Here is a 21,657-nt window from a genome sequence, read left to right on the forward strand (position 1 = left end):
TGTCAAGGATTTCTGTTTGTTTTTTTTTCAATATCTCTAACTCTTTATTGAAATGATCTTTTGCTTCCTGTATTTGCTCTTTTAACTGTCGATTGGTGCGATCATTCAATGCCTGCATTTGCTCTTTCATCTCATCATTCAGTGCATGCATTTGCTCTTTCATCTCATCGTTTGCTTCTCTGATCATTTTAATTATGTACATTCTGAACCCCTTTTCTGTCATTTCTTCTGCCATGCTGTCATTGGGTTTTATTGATGTAACATCTAGATTTGTTTGCAGCATTTTCTTTCCTTGTTTTCTCATATTGTTCAGGTATCAGTGGACCGCTGAGATATTGCAGATTTCCTCTATTGACTTACAATGTCCCTGAAGATTTCTATATATATCCCCCCTTAGCCTTCAGTAGGCTGATGTCTTGGAGGAAGTTGATAATGCGGTGCTCCACAAGGAAGCTGCCTCTCTAGGATTGGTGGCCTTCAGGTGGGGTATATTCCCTGCTAGTGGGCAGAGGTGCCTCCACTTGTTGACCAATGGTCATCCAAAGGGGACCTGGGCTGCGGGCTGAGGCAAGGCCTGTTTGGGCCTGAGTCTCTGCTTTTACCGTCCTTGTGGGGAAACCTCACCCAGCAGGGAAGACTCACCCGGTGGGGAGGTCTCGCTGGTCAGTTCCCTCCTAGAGTTTCCCCTCAATTTACAGCTACCGCCTGGGCTGGGCTGACTTCCTCTGCAAAGTTCCCAGGGGCCCGGCCCTACCTCCTGGGCCTGGGAGCATCACCCTTTGGGGATAAATCTCCTTAGGCTGCCCCTCCTCAGAGAATCTCCCCGCAAGCCTGGAACCTTCGCTCAGCCCTAAGCCTGTCTCTGTGCGGCTCTTCCACCAAGAAGCCTCCTAGATCCTGGAACCCTGCTCTGCACCTAATCGCCTGGCTATGCGGCCCCTCCTCTGAGCAGCCACCTGGGGCCCCGTACAATCGCTCTGAGTCCCAGAGACCCGCCACACGCCTCTTCCTCCAGACAGCCGCCCAGTATTCCGGTGCGGTCATTAGGAGTCCAAGAAATTCACTGCGTGCCTCCACCTCCCACCAACCACCCGTAGCCCTGGGCAATCAATCACTCCGAGTCGAAGTGACCCTCCCCGTTCCTCCTCCTTCTCCAGATAACCTCCCGGGTGTTCAGGAGCGGTCACTCTGAGTGGCTCTGAATCCACGTGACCCACTGCACGGGTCCTCTGGGCAACCGCCCGGAGCTCTGGTGCGGCCACTCAAGACCAAGGGACCCACCACGCTTCTCCTCCAGGCTGCCTCCCTGTGTTCAGTAGCAGTTGCTTTAAGTCCAAACAACTCACCACTCGCCTTCTCCTCTGAGCAGCCGCCTGGAGCGCTAATGCAGTCACTGCGAGTCCAAACGTCCTGCCGCGCTCCTCCTCCTCCTCCTCCTCCTCCTCCTCCTCAGGGCAGGCCCCGGTGTTCTGAGTCCACACAGCTCTCCTCGCCACTCCTCCCCTGGGCAGCCGCCGGAGCCCCAGTGGTTGCTCCGAGTCCCAGCGCTGTGCCAAGCGGCCTCCTTTACGGCGCTCCCAGTTGTCCAAGTTCACTGCTCCAGCGGGGGGAGGGGTGTCTCGTCGGCAGCTCTACTTCACAAAGTTTCCCGCATTCAGGGACCACCATCTCATCTGGGATGCCTTCCCAACGGGTGAGAGTCACCCGCTGCTTTGAGTTGGTCCCAAGTGTCTCAATATCTCCTCTTTTGAATCCTGAGTCCTGGAGCAACGTGAAATGCAGCCACCCTCTAGGCCGCAATCTTCCAAAATTCCCCATTATTCTTTAAACCAGTTTGATTTGACTTTCCTTAAATTTGACATTTTAAAATAAGTCCTGATATGGAGAAAATTCTTTATTAGTTTACTGAAAAGGGTAAGTAAGAAATGAAAGGGGCTAAATCTAGAAAATATAGATTAGAATCAGGAACAAATAGCCCTGGAAGGTATCTTAATCACCTAGGAATTGGGCTGTTGAATAATCCATTGTTTATCCCTCTGTGCTCTTAATTCTGACTCTTTAGACCTCTGGTGGTCACTGATGTCATCCAGGCCTGAATTACAGCTCATTATTTAAATGTTTCTTTTGCCACTGGATTGTAAATGAGAACTCCTAGGCTTTTCCTGTGGGAAGAGTCTATTTCTTACACTGATAACCTCATGTGCCCTGGCATAATGCCTGACACTTAGCAATAGTTGTAGCATTGTGTTGGCTTCTAACACAGGGAGGATGTGATGAGAGCATCATTTTGACAACATCACTCTGGCAGCAATGGTTTGAAAGACAAGGATGGGATAATGAATAAAGAGGAAAGCTAATTAAATATGCATTTCAGTGTTTCAGGAGGAAATGGATAAGAGCTCAGAAAAATAAATCAACAGATTGGTAAGATCTAAATCTAGGCAGCCACATGAATATGGACATGGTCACACAGATAAGTGTTCTCACAGTGTTGCTCTCTCCTGTCCTCTTTTATTCATAGGGCATTCTTAAAACCGTTGCCCATGGTGACTCTCAGAGGAAAGCTGACCAGCATTCGGATGCACCTATCAGACCAAACACTGATGAAAGGGCCCTGATGCTTCTTTTTTTCAACTGAGTCAATTGTTCTAAATATAGACTGCATGGTTCCATAGTGCAACAGGAGAGACTAGAAGTGAATTACAGGATTGACAATGTACTCAGGCCACAATGTAAGCAAATGTGAAAACAAGCATAGTATAGCCTGAAAAAGGGAAATGTTTAAAATATCCTGAATACTTTCCAGTTTTTATTGCAGTTTAAAGTATTGCCTTACTCTTTCTCCCATGGTAGCATGGTGCTGAGTCTAAAGAGGAATGTAAGGAAGTGGTGGTTTCTAATGCATTTGAATGAGACATAATACCTTCTAGAGCAAACTTCCAAAACAGGTCCAGTATCCATTTTCACAGTTGATTTGAGCTGCGAAATTTCTATAGATTTGATCTTGAAAGCAATATATACCTTATCTATTTCATAAAATAAAGTCTTTCATTTTCTCATGTCAAGGTAATATTTCTTTTGAAAACTTAGAAAATATAAAAAAGATGAAATAAGTATGGAATCACTTATGATATAATCTCTTCATATAAATATGGTCAAAACCTTTTAAATATTTTCATTTGAGTATTATTTATTAATATCAACACAATTGAATGAAATAGTTCAACATTCACGTCTTTGCTTAGAGAAGTCTTCCTGGACCTCTAAGGTGTAATTTTGTTCCTTCACTGTTTCTATCTTTTTCCATTGTACATTGTTCTTTGCTTTGTAGAATTTAGCATGGATTTAAACAGTGACTGTATTTTTCTCATGCCTGCATTCCATGAGAGCAGGATCATGGTTTTATGCTTGGATAGCACACTGATCATGAGGCAAGTATGTGCCATAAAGCACACACCAAAGATAAACTAGGAGACAGGTGCTGACAAATAGCACAAACTGTTAAATGTGCAGCATTGAACACTTTGAAAGTCTTAAGTATTTTTGATTTGTGATTCTAAAATATAAAATATCTTTTTTGTGGTATAATGATTATTTCCTAAATATGATTTTAATGTATACTCTAGAGTTTAATAAAATATAAACAAAATATACTTTGGCTACTTTTATAGTTTCTTTTTTCTGTAATAAATTCAGAATGAGTCTAACTAATAAAATTCAAGATGTGTAGAAATGCAAAATATAGAAAAAACCAATCAAGGAAAAACAATCAGTACAGTATTTGGAGAAAAAAATATTTTTCATATTATATTTTAAAATCCCTTTTGTGTTTTGATATTTGCTCTATATAAGCTTTTGTGTTTGATAGAGGAATGGTCTTTTAGTAAATACAATTGTACACAACTGAATGCTAGTGTATGAAGATGAAAAAGTGAACTTTATTTGAAAGTATGCAACTAGAAACTGATACTAATAGAAGTTAATATAAATTACTTAAAATATGCAAGTAAAAATCTATATTTAAAATAAAATCTAAAAGGATGTAATTGAATATATGATATACATCATGTTGATTCTCACATTTTGGGAGTTGCTTACAAAATCTATGATTCTGAATATAGTTGGCTTGGTTTTAAAGAAAAAAACACAAACTGAAGGTTGATTATTTAAATATTTTCTCAGACACTTTGCTGCAGTGGTTTAAGATTGCAAGCTTTGCACCCAAACATCCTGGGCTCAAGTCCTCTGTGGAAGGCCTCCCAAAAATGTCCACGTACTAATCCCCAGAACCTTGTGTAAGGCCCCCAAAAAGGAAACCCCAACTCTGTCCCATGGATGGATGGCAACCCCAATCAACCGCAGGAGGCGTCACTTGATGCAAACCGCAAGAGGTGTTTATTCCAGCGCCCTGGGACCCAACTCGAGGAGTCGAGTCCCTAGCAGAAAATCTTGTAGGTTTATAAAGGCAGAAACCACACATCGGGAGGGGTCACACATGAAAGGGGGAAAAGGGGGAACAAAGCTGCCAGGAAATTTCAAAGGGGGTCTGGGTTTGCTGACAACATGTTTCACAATGTTTTACAACAGGTGTAGATTCTGGTCAATAGTTTCTGGTAATCCTACTGTTTGAGCACTATCTGGCTATCAGGCTCAATTTACTCTTTTACTCTCTGTTTGGGAACACAGAACAGCTTTAAGGGCTTTGTTCCCATTACTGGGAGGGAAACCTTTGGGAGTTGAGATAAAACAGACAGCTTAAAAAAATGTCCATTCTTTCACTTGAATATGTTGCCTTACAAAGAACAATGACAATGCCTTTGTCATAGGACACTGGCCGCAGTGAGTAACACGAGCAATGACCATGGCACAGTGCAGAATCTCACTCTGGATTGTTTCCTCCTTTTAAATAACAATTGAGCTTTCTAAAATCAGAGAAAGAAATGCAGCCAGACTTACAGCCATTACTAACTTTTTGTTGTAAGAAGATATTTAAAAGCAGGGTTTAGTGGTAGACAGAGATAGAGACTGTAAACTGGTTATTAGCTTAACACCAGGAAGGGCCTTAGAATCATAGACATGCAGAATTGAAGAAGACCTTACTGGTTTTCAAGTCTACCCTCCTTGCTCACGCAGGAACCTGCAACAATCTCTGGCAGAGCCATCCCCTAACTATTAGTGTTAATGGTTCACACCCAGGGGAACTTACCATGCCCAGGGCATGCATGCACTGAGACCCTTCCATGCAATATATTAAATAGTTTTTGAAGGAGCTCTGTGTGGAAGGTACTATGACCACTTCATGTGAAGATTCAAAAACTGACATGTGGTGCCAGGAGATCTGCAAGTTCATGTAGTCAGAATTCACTCTGTATAGGATTTGGGTGAGACAATTAAAATCCTAAAATGTGTATCTGGGGAGTGTAAAATGCCCTTAAAGCTTCTAAATAATTTACAAGAGTTTCTTCATTGTGAAGGCTGCTTCATTTTATGACTCTCATTTGACAAAGTTTCACTCCTCTTGGTTCGTAGTTCATTTCATAATCACCATCAATGGTGAAACACAGGGATGTCCCCGATAGTTACTGGAGAATGATATAAAGGACGTATTGAAATTTTACTTTTCTAGAAACACCAACTGGTTTTGGGGGTTATGTGGAGTCATTTTCTGTTAGGAAATTCACAATGTAATGAATGAATAGGTGATGGAAGAAACATCAGGGTGTAGTGTAAAGTGCTCAGGATTTCATGCCCAGGAAAACTTCACTCTCATGCATATAAAGTAGCACATTATGTGGGCTGCAACTAGTTACTTTACTACTGAATGACTTCCTACCACACGGAAGCTTGGCTAAGTTATCACTAACATCCTTTCAAGTTTGACCTCTGAAATATGGCCTAGATTCTTTGCAAATTGTCAGTTTGGCAACACAGCTCATGCTTAGAAAGAGCTCAGGGCATTCAGAAGGATTCAATTTTACATTTCACAGATGGAAACTAGTTGAAATTCTTTAGGTATATCAGAGTAAAGATCATGCCTAGAATCTTGCAAACTGGAAGTCCTTTACCAATTCTGTTGTTATGGATATGTCATTTGCTCCAGGTCAGAAGCAATAGCTCCAGATAAGACATGTGCCCATCAGGAGGACCTTACCAGATATGCCCTCCAATTTTGAAGACTCAGTTTTATCCCTCTGGGTCTGCATCTTGAGAACCTTCACAATCTAAGAGCTTCCTTCTCTGCTTTTGAAGTGCACATATGACCTCCCCACTCCGGCTCCCTTTTATGGCTCTCTTCTGTGGCATTGAATGAGGCTTATCTCTTGCTTTCTTATGTTTATGTTTGTGCTATTGTCTGCTTATCTGTGCTGTGTCTGTGCATCTCTAAAGTGCTTGTTCTTTGACCTTCACCCAAATGGTCAACCTAAAACTGCTCTCTCAACAGTTAAAAAATGACCAGTAGTTATTAACACCAATTTCATTCTAATTATTTATTGATCACATGTGGTGTTCTCTGCCCCCTTGCTTGAAGCTGGGAGTTCAGAAATGAGTCAGTTATTTCCCTCCCACTTCCCATGTACCGCTGACCAGCAGGCTACACAAGCACATGAATCAACTCTCCTTTGCTTCTGTAGGACACTGTTTCAATAGAACAGAGCTCTGTAAATTGCACATGTGAATGACCCAATTTGTTCGGTATTTTTCTCCTCTCTTTCCAATCCATTGCACAATGACATGTTTGCAAAATAATACCACATATGGATATTGGGACCATATCAGATTGCTCTCTTGAAATGCTTACATACAATTGCCCTATTTTGTCATCATGAATGGGTAGGCAACAGTGTTCAAAACAGCCCCTTCCTGCAAAGGAACATATGAGCAGTCTATTCAAACAGCTTCAGTAAAATGCTTTTGAAATTCTAAGGAGTACATCGTTCATTCAGCCTGGGTCTGAAAGCAATCCCACAGAGAAGCTCCAGGAATCATTTTCCATATTTAAGTCTGGTTTTTCTTTGTTTCTATCCAATCATACTCGATCTGGTCACCCATGCCCTCCTAAATCACATGATTCTCTTGTGGATATTGTTCTTTCCTCCTGTCCATGGCCCAATTTTGGTTGGCTCCTCAGCCATGTGCTGTCCTTTAGCTCTGCAATGCCTCCCTCCCAGGTATCCTCAGAGCTTCTCTTGCCCAGGCAGTCAGGGCTTCCACACAAAGGCCAACAGCTCTGAGTACCCATTCCTCTGTGATGCTATTGTTTTGTGATGTCTCCTGTTAGTGCCATTGCTTGAGGCCTCTAGGATCTAGTCCCATCTAATTTCCTGGCTGGTTTTCACCACAATCATCTAATTGTATTTGTAATGCCACATCTGTCAGGAAACCCTATCTTTGACTTTACTTCAAGCATCAGAAAGTAACTGTCTCAAAATATGTTGCTTGGGAGACACATCACCTTTCATACATTGCAACTCTTTGTGGTCAAAATCAATGATTTTCTGTCTACTTAATATCTAGGACTGTGTCTTGCTTTGACTCTCACTCAATTGTTGACTCATTCTTTTGCCTGCAGAGTTTTCTAGCTTATTTTGTGCTGTCCATACTTACCCAGTCTTACAAGAACTCATTACCTAGTACACAAAATAGATAAATATGAAGTCGATTACCACACTGTTTGCCAAATGCCAAGAGTGTGTCCACCAAGTAAATCAGGGTTGTAGAAAGAACTCACAGCCCAGAACAAAGGTGAGCACTGTGCTCTGGGAGTCCTTCTTTAGGAAGTGTCAATGGAGGTAAAAATAAAAAGATAAGTAAGAGCAGAAGAGGGGGCCAGTGGGAAGAGTCCAGGCAGAGGAGGCAGCTTGGACAATGATGCCACAGCAGGAAACATCTGTAGGGGAGGGGCAGGAGGTAAAGTTCTAGAGGAGGGGTGTTTTCTCAGGAAAGAAAGACATATAATTTAGCTTGGGTTAAGAGGTAATCCTTCTTGCAAATAAATGAAATAGTGTAATAACCAAACAGAGGAACCCATGATATTAACAAAAGTAGATGGAGAATGACACAGAATGTTAATACTCAAGTGGCCAGAGTGACTTCTTGGTACTTTACACCTCTCTGACTGCTTCTCCCACTTCATTCTACTCTCTGGCACAGTTCAGAGCATCTAAATGTGGATTCTTCTGGATGTTCATCATACAAACACAGAGTTATTTGTAGTCTAGTTGTCGCATATGGTTTTGAGTCACCATCAAAGAAAGCACTGATTAAAATAAAGCAGGATAGCAACTCCCCTGGGTTGAGTAGTTTCCCCCCAAAATATAGAGCTACTGAAAACCCCAGAATGTGATCTTATTTGGAAATAGGGTCTTTTCAAATGAAAGAGCTAAGATGAACTCATGCTAAATTAGGATAGGTCCCAAATCCAATTCCTGGTGTCCTTATGAAAGAGAAAGATTTGAAGACAAACAGAAGGAATGGAGCCATGTGAAGATGGAGGCAGAGACTGGTGTCATCAAGTTACAAGCCAAGATATGTCAAGGATTGCTAGCAAACTCCAGAAGCTGGGCAGCAAGAGAAGAGTTCTTTCCTCGAGCCTTCACAGAGCAAATGTCCCACCTGACACATCAGATTAAAGCTCATAGCTTCCAGAATGGGACAGACTAAATTTCTATAGTCTTTGGCCACACAGTCTGTACTAATCTGTTACAGAAAACTAGGAAACAAATATAGCAGTTTACACAGATCAGGTGTGAACACTCTCTTCTTAATTTGGCTAATCATCTTAGAAATGCCCCCTGCCTCATTTTCTTGGAAGGCTTAATTTCCACTGGGTGCTCTGCTGAATTTCACAAATTGGAGGCATGACAATATTCTCTTACAGGACTATGAATTTGTCCTTGTGCACTTAGTACATTAAAATTAGGTAAATTAACCTCATTTAAGTTTAAATAAATTTGAGTTTCATGGTAGTTACACAAGTGCTGAACTACTAAGTTCTTTGAATCAATGTATCTTCATTACACAACGTAGTTCCAGATTCAGTATACATTTATTAAATTTTACCCAAGGTGACATTTCCTAAAGCATAATGCTTAATTAACTGAGAAAAAGTACTTACTTTATAGGCAAAATAGTCAAGCCTGTGAATATGAAACATTTTAGGAACGTACATTTTGGATAAAGATGAAAGTTCTAATTTTGAAATATTTGAGAGGACTTGGTCTCAATATTTGGTTGCTTCTTGGTGAAAAAGAGCTTGTTATTTCTCCTCTTTCTGGCAGTGATGGGAGGCCATTGAGTTTTGCTCAGTGGGTTCGCCATGTGCATTTGCAGGCACAATGCTATCCTTTCTTGAGAATAATACTTCAGCCACCACTTCCTTTGACAAAGGTGGAAGCCATGTGTCAGGAGGCAAAGAAGAAGGTGAGTGGCACTTGAAGCTGAAATAAGATCAATAATTTGTGGAAACCCAAGACTATGTATCACTAATGTTTAGACCTTGTTGCACAAATGCCTGACTTTCCCAATTTTTGGTCAACGTCAAGACATGGATAAGCACATGCACTTGATCATAGGAAAAAAAGAAGCTGGCCGAGAGACAAGAGCACACATAGGGAACATGAGTAGGTTAACAACGTTCCCTTCTGAGGGATGCAATCACCTGTTTGTTGCCCCATTGTTGTATTTGACAGAGGGCCTTGGTTCCTGACTACTGACAAATTGTTGGGGAGAATGACTGCCACTTTGTTCACACCTTGTCATCTGTTGGAAATATTGTTTTAGTTCTTTCCTGGGTAAGCACAGTCACAAATTCCCTACCAAAGGATCAGCTTCAATAAAGTAAAGTATCGATGCTCTTCTGAAGATGGTGCTATACATACAGAGTAACTATGTAATCAATTTATTTAATTAAAAAAAGACAAATTTTTAAATGAATAAACATTTTAATATACTTGCAAAATAGCTCTTTATCAATTGTTGTCATGAGTGACTATGTAGATAAAGGAAGAATTTAATAGAAGGAATTAGATAAGAATTATTATTATAATAATTGCTTACTGAAACTGTGTCTAACATCAGCAAAATATGCCAAATTTAGGAATTATTTTTATATACCATTCAAGAGTTTTTATGCCCATCTATTCTAAATTAAATATAACTTATTCAACAAGTTATTAGAATCTACTCTGCATTGGGCACTTCCATAGATCTGGGGTTTAATTAATGGTTGATGGAATTGTAGAAGAACTTTTTTTTTCCTTGTTATTGTTTCATTCATTCATTCATTCACATATTCATTCAAAACATTGTGTTGAGTTATTCCATTAACACAAGGCAACTTCCCAGGTCAGCAGATGATACACAAAAAAGTAGTTGATCACCATGCAACAAGATAGCTGTGTGTATAATACACAAGGTCTGTGACAGGAGTAGCAGAAAGAATGAAGTAATCTGCTCTAGAAGAATAAATAACTGATTGTAAAGGGCAAGGAGGGAAGGGAGACATCACTGAGGAGGCACCCTTGACTTGGGATTTGAAGGATAGTTACAAATGTGCTAAAAGAATACCAGAGAAAAAAGCATCCCAGGGAGTGGGGAAATGTGGGCAGTGAAACAGAAAAAGTAAATGGGAAATTAGGTAACTACGGGATTTGATAATGCTGATAGTAAGGTGTAACCTGAACCAACATGGAAATTAGAAACAGAGAAGTAGGCAAGGGTCAAGAAAGATAAGTACTGAAAAGGGTCTCTGGAGTTTGGGACTTAGGTAGTCCTTGGTTATATGAGAAGCACCTTTTTCAGTGAAGTGGAAGAAATCGAAGTCACAGCATAGTGACTGCTGGGACTGTATTTCCCAGGAGAACAAGGCCCAGCTGACAGGACATGGTCACAGATAGGGCCTAGTAAATACTTCTGACTATTTAGTGGGTACAATCATAGTATTTTAACATAAATATCAGACAAGCAAGAATATAAGAATATAAGGCTTCTGGTAGAGAGGGCACAGTTTTAGGGAGACTCCTAAGAATGTTTATTGGCTCACCATCATAAATGGTAGAGGGTAGGGATCACCATGCAACAAGATAGCTGTGTGTATAATACACAAGGTCTGTGACAGGAGTAGCAGAAAGAATGAAGTAATCTGCTCTAGAAGAATAAATAACTGATTGTAAAGGGCAAGGAGGGAAGGGAGACATCACTGAGGAGGCACTCACTCTCACACACATGAGCAAGTTTCACAAAACTCATACCTAGTGCATGTTATGTTTACCATGTGCCACACAATGTGCACCTCTTATACAGCAACAGATGCAATAACTACTATAATTTTGAAGTAGTGGAAAACATAGAGGATATTTTGGTATGACATTATGGTATGAAAATATTTATAGTGTATTAGTTGTAAAATCACAAATTCTCCTGCTAATACTGTGGACTATTGTCTACCTTCACAATTAGTCAAAATTCTATGTTTGTCAGTGTTGATGAAAATAAGATAGCATGTTCTTTACATCTAGGTTCATGGACCTCTGATTCCTCTGACGCATCTCCTATGACAAGGTCCATAGACTAATGCGTGTTTGAGGGCTGACTCCTGCCTCTCTCTTTCCTCTGCTTCATTTCCTCTACTCAGATTCTTATACATCTTGCTGTAGTTATATCAGCCTCCTGACCTTTCCTCAAATACATGGTGCATACTTCTGTTTTAGGGCCTTTGCACTTTTCCAGGACCCTTCTGTCTGCAATGTTCTCCTCAGATATCCATGGCTTGCTTCTTTTCTGAGTTCAGGTCTTTGATAAAATGTTCTGAGAGATGCCATTCTGACAGTCCTAAACCATACCTGATCCTATCATTCTCTGTTCCTTTACTCTGATTTATCTCTCTTTACGACAGCATATCATGGATCTGTTCACTTATTCCATTAGTGACTCCCCTACTGGAAGGCAAGTCCAATAAGTTGGGGATTTCTTTGGTTCAACAACATCACAATGACTAGCAAATAGCAGTTTCTAGTTCATATGTGGTAAAACATCAGATCAACAGGTTAAAAAGTGCTACATGAAGTGAACAATCAATATTCTCAGAGATCAGGGAGGAGAAATGGTCTCTACATGGATATATTGTTGGAGATGTCTTGATATTACTGGAGATTTAGGGAAAGGAGAATATTAAACATTTCAGTTGGAAAGACATTTAGGTCTACTATAATTTGAATGTTTATCCATTAGAATTCAAGTATTGGAAACATATTCCCCAAAGTCATATGTTAATGGTATTTGGAGCTATGATCGCTAGGAGATAACAGGGTCACGGGAACTCTGCATTCATGTATGTCTTAAATGCATTGCAAGAGTGGCTTTGTTATGAAAGCAGGTCTCTAGATGCTTTGGCCTGTCTCACCATGTGTTTTTCTCTGTCATTTTATAATGCGGGAAGAAGGTACTCACCAGAAGCTGAGTACATAGCCCCGCCATGATATTGGATTTGCCAGACTCCAACTGTAAGCCAAAAAAATGCCTATTCTTTGTAAATTAACCATCCTGTCATATTTAGTTACAGCAACAGAAAAAAGACTAAGACGGGTTCAATGTAGATAAGTTCTAAAGTCATGTTTAATGAAAATAGTTTTTCAGTCATTTTTTAATGTCTCAGTTATACATTTTCTCTCTGTTTCCTATACCTTCCATTAATATATGATTTTCTAAGAAATTTTCCAGGCTTGGCATGTATAAATAACATAGCTGGCAATGTGACTACCATATTAAGCCTTTGGAAACATGCATTCCATTAAGGGCAGGTGGGATGTCCATAGATTTTCTTATTGATATAACCACATTAGATTTCTTAAAGTAAATTTAGTTTATTTTTCCATTAAAACATATTCCAACCATTCAACTCAATCAAAATGGAAATATAACATTTGAGTTTTAACCCTTTGAGTCTTTTTCCCTCAAATGTTTTTTTTTTTAAATTCTTATATTAACCAAACGAAATAAATGTGGGTTTATGCTGATTTTGAATATTTCAAGATGAAGTGTCAATGAAACTTTTCTGAAAATATCATATTCATCAAGCTTTATCTGGTACTAAAAGTAAAATTGACACAATTTTAATTTGCCTCCACTTAGTAAACAATATTTGATAAATGGTCACTTGTGTTTGCTTATAAAATATACATTTAGTAGGTGCAAAATTTTCTCTAAAACATGTCCTTTTGTCCTTCAAGAACATACCATAAGAGCATGCAGATGAATATTGCAGAGAAAACAGCCTAGGCAATATCACAAATTAATTAATCAGCAAAACATTACATATCTTAAAGTGTAGACATTCAAAGAGTCAGAGAAAAATAACAGTCTTTTCACTATTTTATCTTGCAGATTTTGTCTGAGGCCACAGCAACCAGCTATGGTAGGTGTTATATACAGAAAGAAAGAAATTAGAGTAGCTGTTGGCTGGATATAGCTTATCTTCTATCAAAGGAGAGAGAAAATGAACAAATATTTAAATGAGTAAGTTCAGATACAGTTGCTAGGAAGACAATAGAACAGATAATAGTATAATAATGGGATTTTGGTTCTCATAGGTCTTCAAAGTCCCTTAAATTATGGACAACCTAGTTCAATTCCTCATTTTATCAAGCCCTCAAACTTCAAAAGTAGCTACCTGTAGAACCAAGATTTCCTGTATTCCTTTCCACATCCAGGCCAGCTGCAGCAAACAACAGATATCATGTGGCAAATGTTAGTTTTTCATAACCATTCTCCATTAGCTAGTTACTATTTCTAATAAATTTCTTCATAAACAGCATTTTCCAAGTGGCATTAAGCCCCCTTAATCTGTTGGTACTGATTCTCAGCACCTAGCTTCAAGTCCTGTATATTAATCTGAAGAAACCCCAGTTGAGGAACAACTCATTAAGCAAGTTTTCCTGGCTTTCATATGACCTTAGCATGGAAGATGATGGCAGATGCGTTTGCAGAACAGAGGCACTTGAAACAGGAGCAAGTGGGAACTCAAAGGCAAGAGGGAATGAATGAAAGTTCACTTCCTGAGTGGGTGGCCACCTCCCAAGTATCTTCCTTACCATTCCTCACAGAGAAAGAACTGGTGAAGTCAACCTTTGGGACATTATTGAGACACTTTTTCCCTAAACATGCATATTTGCTATAATGTACAGGATTGCCAAAATCCACTCCAAGGAAAAAATAAGACATGCAATCAAATGGTTATCCATAAGGATGTTTATCTCATTATTACTTACAACACTAGAAAATTCAAAATAAGAACCTAGATAGGACAAAGTAAGTAACTGGTGAGCTAAATCAACACATATCCTCAAATTATATGTTTGTATCTGTGGACTAATGCTATCACAAATGATGCTGCAGAAAAATATTTAATAGCATGGAAATGTGTTCATTGTATAGTTAGGTTAAAAAAAAGAATTGCACTCCATAAAGTGCAATTCAAATTTGTGTATATTCAGAGACAAATCAATGAGCAGATACACCACCAAACGTTAGTAACAGTAAATTGGGTAATTTTAAAGTAACTCTAACAAGTGTTTCCTGAGTTTTTTTCTAAAGGACTTTTCAAATGTTTCTGAAGTCAACATGAGTTATCTTTGTCATCAATGAAACATGTTATTTTGTAGAGAATTTTGCTTTTGAGCAATGAACACTTCTTGAAGTGGGTTAATGTTTTGATATGTAACTGGGGATTGGAAACAAAAGACTCTCATTCTAGGTCTGGGCTGAACCTTGTCCTTGTTTGGCATTGTATTCTTTCCCTTAAAGGCTAAGGGCAGACTGAATCTACCAGTTGGAAGCTCCAAGACTTAGGCTCTTGGTCTCCCGGCTTGGATTGGTTACTAAACACTATGTGGGGCCTGTAGCCACTAAAACTGCAGTATGCTCACTGTATGATGAGGTTCGGGATGTCTTCTTTTGTTTCTTGGGTTGCTAGGGAGGGTCACTGAAATGCAAAGCACTCTGGTGATTGCATCCTATACATTAGTAATCCACAAAAACAACCAAATAAACCTACATAAGAAAAATCTTTGCAATCTGCAAGCACTACCCTAAGTTGAGAGCTTGAGCAATCCCTGTACCTTTTTTGAAACTCTGCCTCAGTGACAACATCTGTAAAATGGGGAAATAATAGTTGTAATGTTTAGTTTTTAAACTGAGGAGAGCCCAGGTTCAAACATTATTCCTGGGTGTGTTTTTAATGCTGTTTTCATATGAGATTAGCATTTGAGTCAAGGGATCACTAAACCAGAGGGTCCCTCCCAAAGTGGGTGAGCATAACCCAATCTTTTGAAGGTTTTATAAAAACAAAAAGGCAGAAGGAGAAGGAATTCTCCCATTGTTTTGTTCTGTCTGACCTGGGACACTGGATTTCTTCTGCCCTTGGGCTGGTATTACACCATTGGTTTCCCTGGACCTTAGGCCTTGTAGGACTCAGACTGGAAAGATATTCCTGACTTTTCTGGGTCTCCTCTTGAAGAAAACCTAATGTAGGACTAGTTGGCCTCTATAATTAAATGAGGCCAATTCCTCATAATTAATCTCTATCTATCTATCTCTCTACACACACACATATACACACATACCCAATTGGTTCTGTTTCTCTGGGGAATATGGACAAATACAATGGTAACAATGCAACAAGTTGCTTTGGTGATTGAATGTATTGATGTACATAAAATACAAAGCAGAACACATAACACATATTAGTGATCAATATTCTTTATTATGTTTTATATTATAATCATCATCCACATCACAGTCATTGCTCTTAATAAAGTTGTGACATTCCTTGCAGTAATTCATATAGATGGCTGATGTTTCCTTCAGGTATTTTTATTCTCTGAACAAATGTAATTGCTCCATAGTAGAGGCCTGTCTTTATGATATAAAATATGTTCATTAATTTATAGTAGTAATTAAAAGTATGAAGACAATTTAAAAGAAGTCTTTTTCACCTGTTACAGCACCTTTTACAGAAGAGTTTTACATGTAGATCAAAGAGTTATTTTCACTGTTTTAAGATAGAAGTGTTAAAACAAAATTGTTTGGGTAAAAATATTTATGCATGATTATTAAACAAATGGCATTGTGCACAAAGGAAGCAAATGAGTCTGCTGAGAATGTAGCCTGTAACTGGGCTTGTCCCCAGTGCATCACAGAAAGGTCAGAACCTGGGAAGCTGAGGGGAATGTGAGTCCTTACAGAGGCCTCGTGTCCATTCTGATCTGTTGTTTAAACCGGCTAACAAGAGCAGATCTTGGGACAATTCCAGAACTAGGAACTCCACCAATAACTTTCGTTTGCCTTAAATATATTTCCCAGTATAGAAAACAGTGCACAGGCAAAACAAATCTCTCATTTGCTCTGACCCTTTAGTAACTGTTTTTAGAAAGCTGTTCCCATTTTTTCATTGTCTGACGACAGTACTACTGATGATTACAAAATCAAAATCGGAATGAAAATTCTGCTCATTAGTGTGCTCATAGCATGCTAGAGGCTTTATTTGTTAGAAAGAATCACTGATAATATTTTGAAGATAATCACATGTACCCAGCCACAGAGATGTTGTGGAGCCATCATAGAGGATCACTGAACTCATATGATATGGAAGAGCTTTAGCAAGTTCTAGCAAATGTGGGTGAATTGCTAGTAAGGCAACCACTTGCTAAAATGGCTTTCCAAAGGAAGAAACTTTGCATTGGCCCATTTATTTCAATGTTTCAATAAAAACTTCATTTTCATCCTTCACTCATTTTTCTTAATTGTATAAGATTAACAAATGCTGGCTAAGAATCAATGTTCCTTCATACCGCTTTTCCACCCAAACCCAGCTTTGGATGGCTAAAGGCCAAATCCATCCATAAAATGAATTTGTTATAAATTGCTCAATAATCTGAACAATTTGTTGTTGCATTTTGGAGAGAGAAATGTTTACTTGCTGTAATGCTAAAGCACGATGACAGACTATGTTTACACAGAAAGGAAGGAATACTTTTGAAAGAAGTTATTTGCAATCGGTATGGATCTATTGTATTTATAATATTGACTATAAACAAGGTAATCCCACAGAGAGGAAAATGCCTTTTCAGGTGAATTCTCTATCAAGTTGAGATGTAGAATGCTAAATCTACAGCAATGTTGATGAATTCTGATTCTAAAAATTCTCCTGTTATTGCATCATGAGTTACTTACATTTGAGGCTCGCTGCAACTATTAGAATATATTTCAACTCTTAGAACAAATACTTTATTAAAATGCACATTTAAATGAGACATGTCTCTGAGGTCTGATACTTTAAGTTGCTAAGTTTCCAATTATAATAATTAAATCTTACATCTCATTAATAAAATGACAAATTTATATTGTTTATGCACTCTTAAAATTTAAATTTATTATAAGAAGAAATCATTATTGAATGTCACTGAATCAACAGTCAATATAGATTGATAATTGGTCCAAATCTATCACATGAAGGTTAGGGCCAAATTGGGATAAATATAGAGAGAAAGAGGAAAAACTTCTTTTTCTATCCTAAATGAGCACTTCTCTAGAGCACAGGCATTAGTGTCAAGAAGATGTGATTTTATATCTCAGCTTCAACTTACATCCTGTTTGACCTAGACAGCATTCTTTAGCTCAGTTATCTTTTTCTGTTAAATGTGGCCACTTATGCCTGCCTTAGTAGGTTGCTGTGAGGTTAAAATAAGAAAACAAATGTCATTTCCTTGCCTTTCTCCACACAGTGAAATGTAGGTGATGTTTTTATGGGTATGTTCTGCTCCCAGGCCTTTGCTGTCTGCCTTGATTGCTTAATATCCCTCCATTATACATCCTTTATAGCACTTGGAAGATTTATTCTTGCTCATTTTTCTTTTTTTGGGTAAACATATAGGTATCCCAAATTTGAATGTGAGCTTCATTAACAAGTGCATATGTTTTTTATTTGCCTTTATTTCATGTTGGTTTATTGTTTTTCCTCATCTTTGCATAATTCATGTTGTGAATATAACTCTTGTACAGTAGGTAGTTAACTAACATTCATTGAGTAAACAAATAAACAAAAATCCCTGTTGGTCATGTGTCATAAATTTTTGAAGGAATAATAATGTGCCAATCTAATAATGGGAATCATGTGGGAGAAGTAGAATATATCAGACCTGGAACCTGGAATTCAAGAGAAGTAACTGGAACCACACCAAGAATGAGAGTACCAAGGGAAATCATGTAACAGACGACAGACCCTGGGTGGTCCTCTAGGACCCTCACCTGCTGGTTTTCATGCCTTTGTATAGTCTCCTCCCTGAATTTGGGCAGACCTGTGACTTGAGTCTAACCAAGTAAATAGGGCAAAGGTGGGAGGGGTATGTGATTAGAGAGTAGTGTGTGTGTTCTTGAAATCTCTCTTTTTCTTTCTTCCTTTGAGGAAACAGACTGCTATAAATTCTACAGCTACAGGAAATAAACACTGCAGATAATCACAGGAACTGTGAGCAGATCCTTCCCCAGTCAAATCTTCAGATGAGAACCCACTCTGGACTGCCATCTTGATTGCTACTTGGGAGACCATAAAGCAGGACCACTCTAAGTTACACCTCCAAGTTTTTCCAGACTCCTTACCCATGGAAACTGGGAGACAATAAGAATAATTTAAAACAACAACCAGGTTTTTGTTACTTGCGATAGAAACAAGTAATGCAGTGATACAAAACGAATACCAGTGATTACATTTAACATAGAAGCAAAGAAGAAACAAAACAGAGAAATGTCAGACTTCTCGGTACAGAAAGCAAAATTCACATTTTTTCTAAGGCCAGAATATCTGAATGAAATGATACCTTCCAGATCAACTCCAGCTTATGTCAAAGGGGCCAGATCGTGGCAGCATGAGCAACATTAATACAATAAAAGTTATAATTTATGTAATCTAAAGTTCCTTCATTCTCTGGGAAATGAGTGGGAAGAGGGTATGAAAAATGGTGGAATGAGACAGACATCATTACCCTATGTACGTGTATGATTACACAAATGATATGACTCTACATCGTGTGCAACCATATGAACAAAAAGATGTACCCCACTTGTGTACAACGAATAAAATGAAGTCTATAAAAATAAAAAACATAATTAAAAAAATAAAGTGCCTAGGGTACAAGAAAAAGTTATAATTTTCTGGTGAACTACTTATCACTGATCTGTTTTAGAGTCATCGCCTTATGATTTTTACCTGAACAACTGTATTAAAAATATGTAATCTGATCACAAGAAGAGTTGAGCAAAGTAGTGTAAAGTTAAAGCAAAACCTTTCTCATTAATCACAAAAACATTCTAGTGAATAGGTCCACAGTTATCACTTTATGATCCAAAGAGAGCACATAACTGTTATAGCTTAGAAAACAGCTTTATTTTTTCTACTGATGTTATGAATTATTACATTAAAAAGTAGGAAAAGAAACACAAGGATATTCTTTAGAGATTTTTATGAATATTCTGTTTGCTTATTGAAGAAGGAATTTCCTGAGTATGCTATCAATCTAATAACTTGATATAAGGATCATATAAAGAAAGCTGCAGGATTTATTCCAGCTTTTGGAGTTGTACCTCTGTGGGAGAGCATAGCTAACTGTGTCACATATGAGGCAGACCAGGATCTGATTCTCCCAGTCTATGGATGGGCTATGGTCAGGACTGCAGGAGCAGTCTGTCAACTAGGGATGTATTCTCCTAGCAGCCTCAATGGCAGCCTCAATCACCTCAGTCCAGAGGGAACTGAGAAACCATCTGCTCCTTCCAGACTCTTACAAGCCTTCCTTAGCCAATTTGTAAACTAGAGTACGGTTTTAGAGCATCTGTCATGTGAAACATTACTGCAAAATACTTACAAGAGTGAAAACAAAATCTTTGAAGACAGGATGCCTAAACTTATTAGAGACATCATAATAGGTTTAGACCACAAAGTTGCCCTGATTGTTTTTACATTTCTTCCATGTTTGCTTTTATTCTTTCACTCAATGCACCTACACCTTGCCAGGCATGGCCTCATCCTTTGAGATGCCAGAAGGGATAAATGTATGGTAATGCATTTCTTCTCATGAAATAAAGTTGCAGGGCCATAGACACACTGCCACAGAGACACTGATCTATAGAAAGCATTTGTGGTGAAATTTGAAAAAGAAAAAAGGAAAATTAATTCTTGAGGAAAAAGGGAATGTAAAATTGGATCTAATTTTTTAATAAGCTCTAATAATAAAATTTCTGTTCATAAGTGAAACATAGACCCTCAGTACTACCATTTAAACTGCAATTATAAAAATATAATAAGTAATCTGCCTTTTTTGTCTTTTATCTAAGTTTCTGCACATTATTTATTAATTAGTTCTGTAGAGATTTCAAGAGATAAGCATTATATTACTAATATCCTGGTTATAGAGATTTTAGTAGCTTACCTCCAAGTCAGCAAAGTTGGACTTAAAATAAGAATAAAATGAGTGAAAGTAGCTATTTAAATGGATCAAAACATTTTAGAGTTGGAAGAAAACTTGTAAGTTACCCAATTCCTTTTTTACATGATATAAAATAAAACTAGAAAGGTACATCACTTGCTTAAATGTTACAAAGCCAATTGACAACAGGTACAACTTCTAAACTACTGAAAATTCTGTTACATTTATCCCTTCAGTTAGCTATTCCATGCTAATTACTTACTAATAATTTAGAGCTAGGTACTAAGCAAAATGTTATGATTGTATGTTCAGGACATGCAACTTTTATTCATTTGAACTCTTCTGTCTGTAGGCAGGTGTGATAAAGGGCTTCAATGTAAGAATGGAAGATCAGAGAACCATGTGAGCTAAAAGGTAGAAGGACAGTTCTGATTATTGTTCTCCAGTCATCAGTCCCAATATGCCTGGGAAGGGAAGTTTCAGCCAAGAGACATATACAAAAAGATGACACACCTGAGTTCTAAGGTAGGTTGCACAAACACTGCAGGAGCTTGTCACTTATATGAAGGAGTAAATCCTGTCCTGAGTGCCATGCAATCTTATGAGTGGTGAGGCTGTGGTCCCAAGGGACTGCATACCCCATCTGCAAGGTAGGCCAAACTCCATTCTGCCCTGCATGGATATGAGCACAGGGCTGCCATCCCCTGATCCGTGAATGTCCAGTCATTCATTGATGATAACCTAGCCTTCCTAGGGCTCTGAGCACTGGACAACTTCCAAATGCTACATTTCTTCAGCCAGGAAAATGGCATAGTGATAGGCATATGTTGATTTATCCTTTCTTTTATAGCAATAACTGCATATCTAACAGACCTACTGGGATTATTTTACTCTTATGACAGGTATTAATGGAGCCCAGATATAGAGGTGGGGTACTTGCTTCCATGTACCATTTTGACAGAATTAAAGTTGACCAAACACAGTGAAAAGGCTCAGAATATATTTTCTCCTTATTACATAATATAGGTACTAATTTAGTCAAGTTTATGTGGAAATCTAGGACTCAAAGAGGTTAAAGTACTTTCAGTCATATACCCATTAAATAGTTGAGAGTGATAGCAAGCTTGGAGACACTAATTTTAAAGCCAATTCTAGTATCTTCCCATGATGTGAACACAAGTGG

General features: G+C 38.5%; 1 long non-coding RNA gene across 1 annotated transcript; it reads left to right on the forward strand.

The window, feature by feature from the left end:
• The first annotated feature begins 1,980 nt into the window (after positions 1–1,980).
• On the forward strand, positions 1,981–19,069 carry LOC306659570. The gene is made up of 3 exons (XR_013763340.1): positions 1,981–2,732; positions 9,279–9,420; positions 18,465–19,069. It is a non-coding gene; the product is annotated as an uncharacterized lncRNA (long non-coding RNA).
• Positions 19,070–21,657: the final 2,588 nt, after the last annotated feature.

This window comes from Sciurus vulgaris (genome assembly GCF_902686455.1).
Source record: "Sciurus vulgaris genome assembly, chromosome: 4".
In the NCBI taxonomy this organism is placed as follows: Eukaryota; Metazoa; Chordata; class Mammalia; order Rodentia; family Sciuridae; genus Sciurus; species Sciurus vulgaris.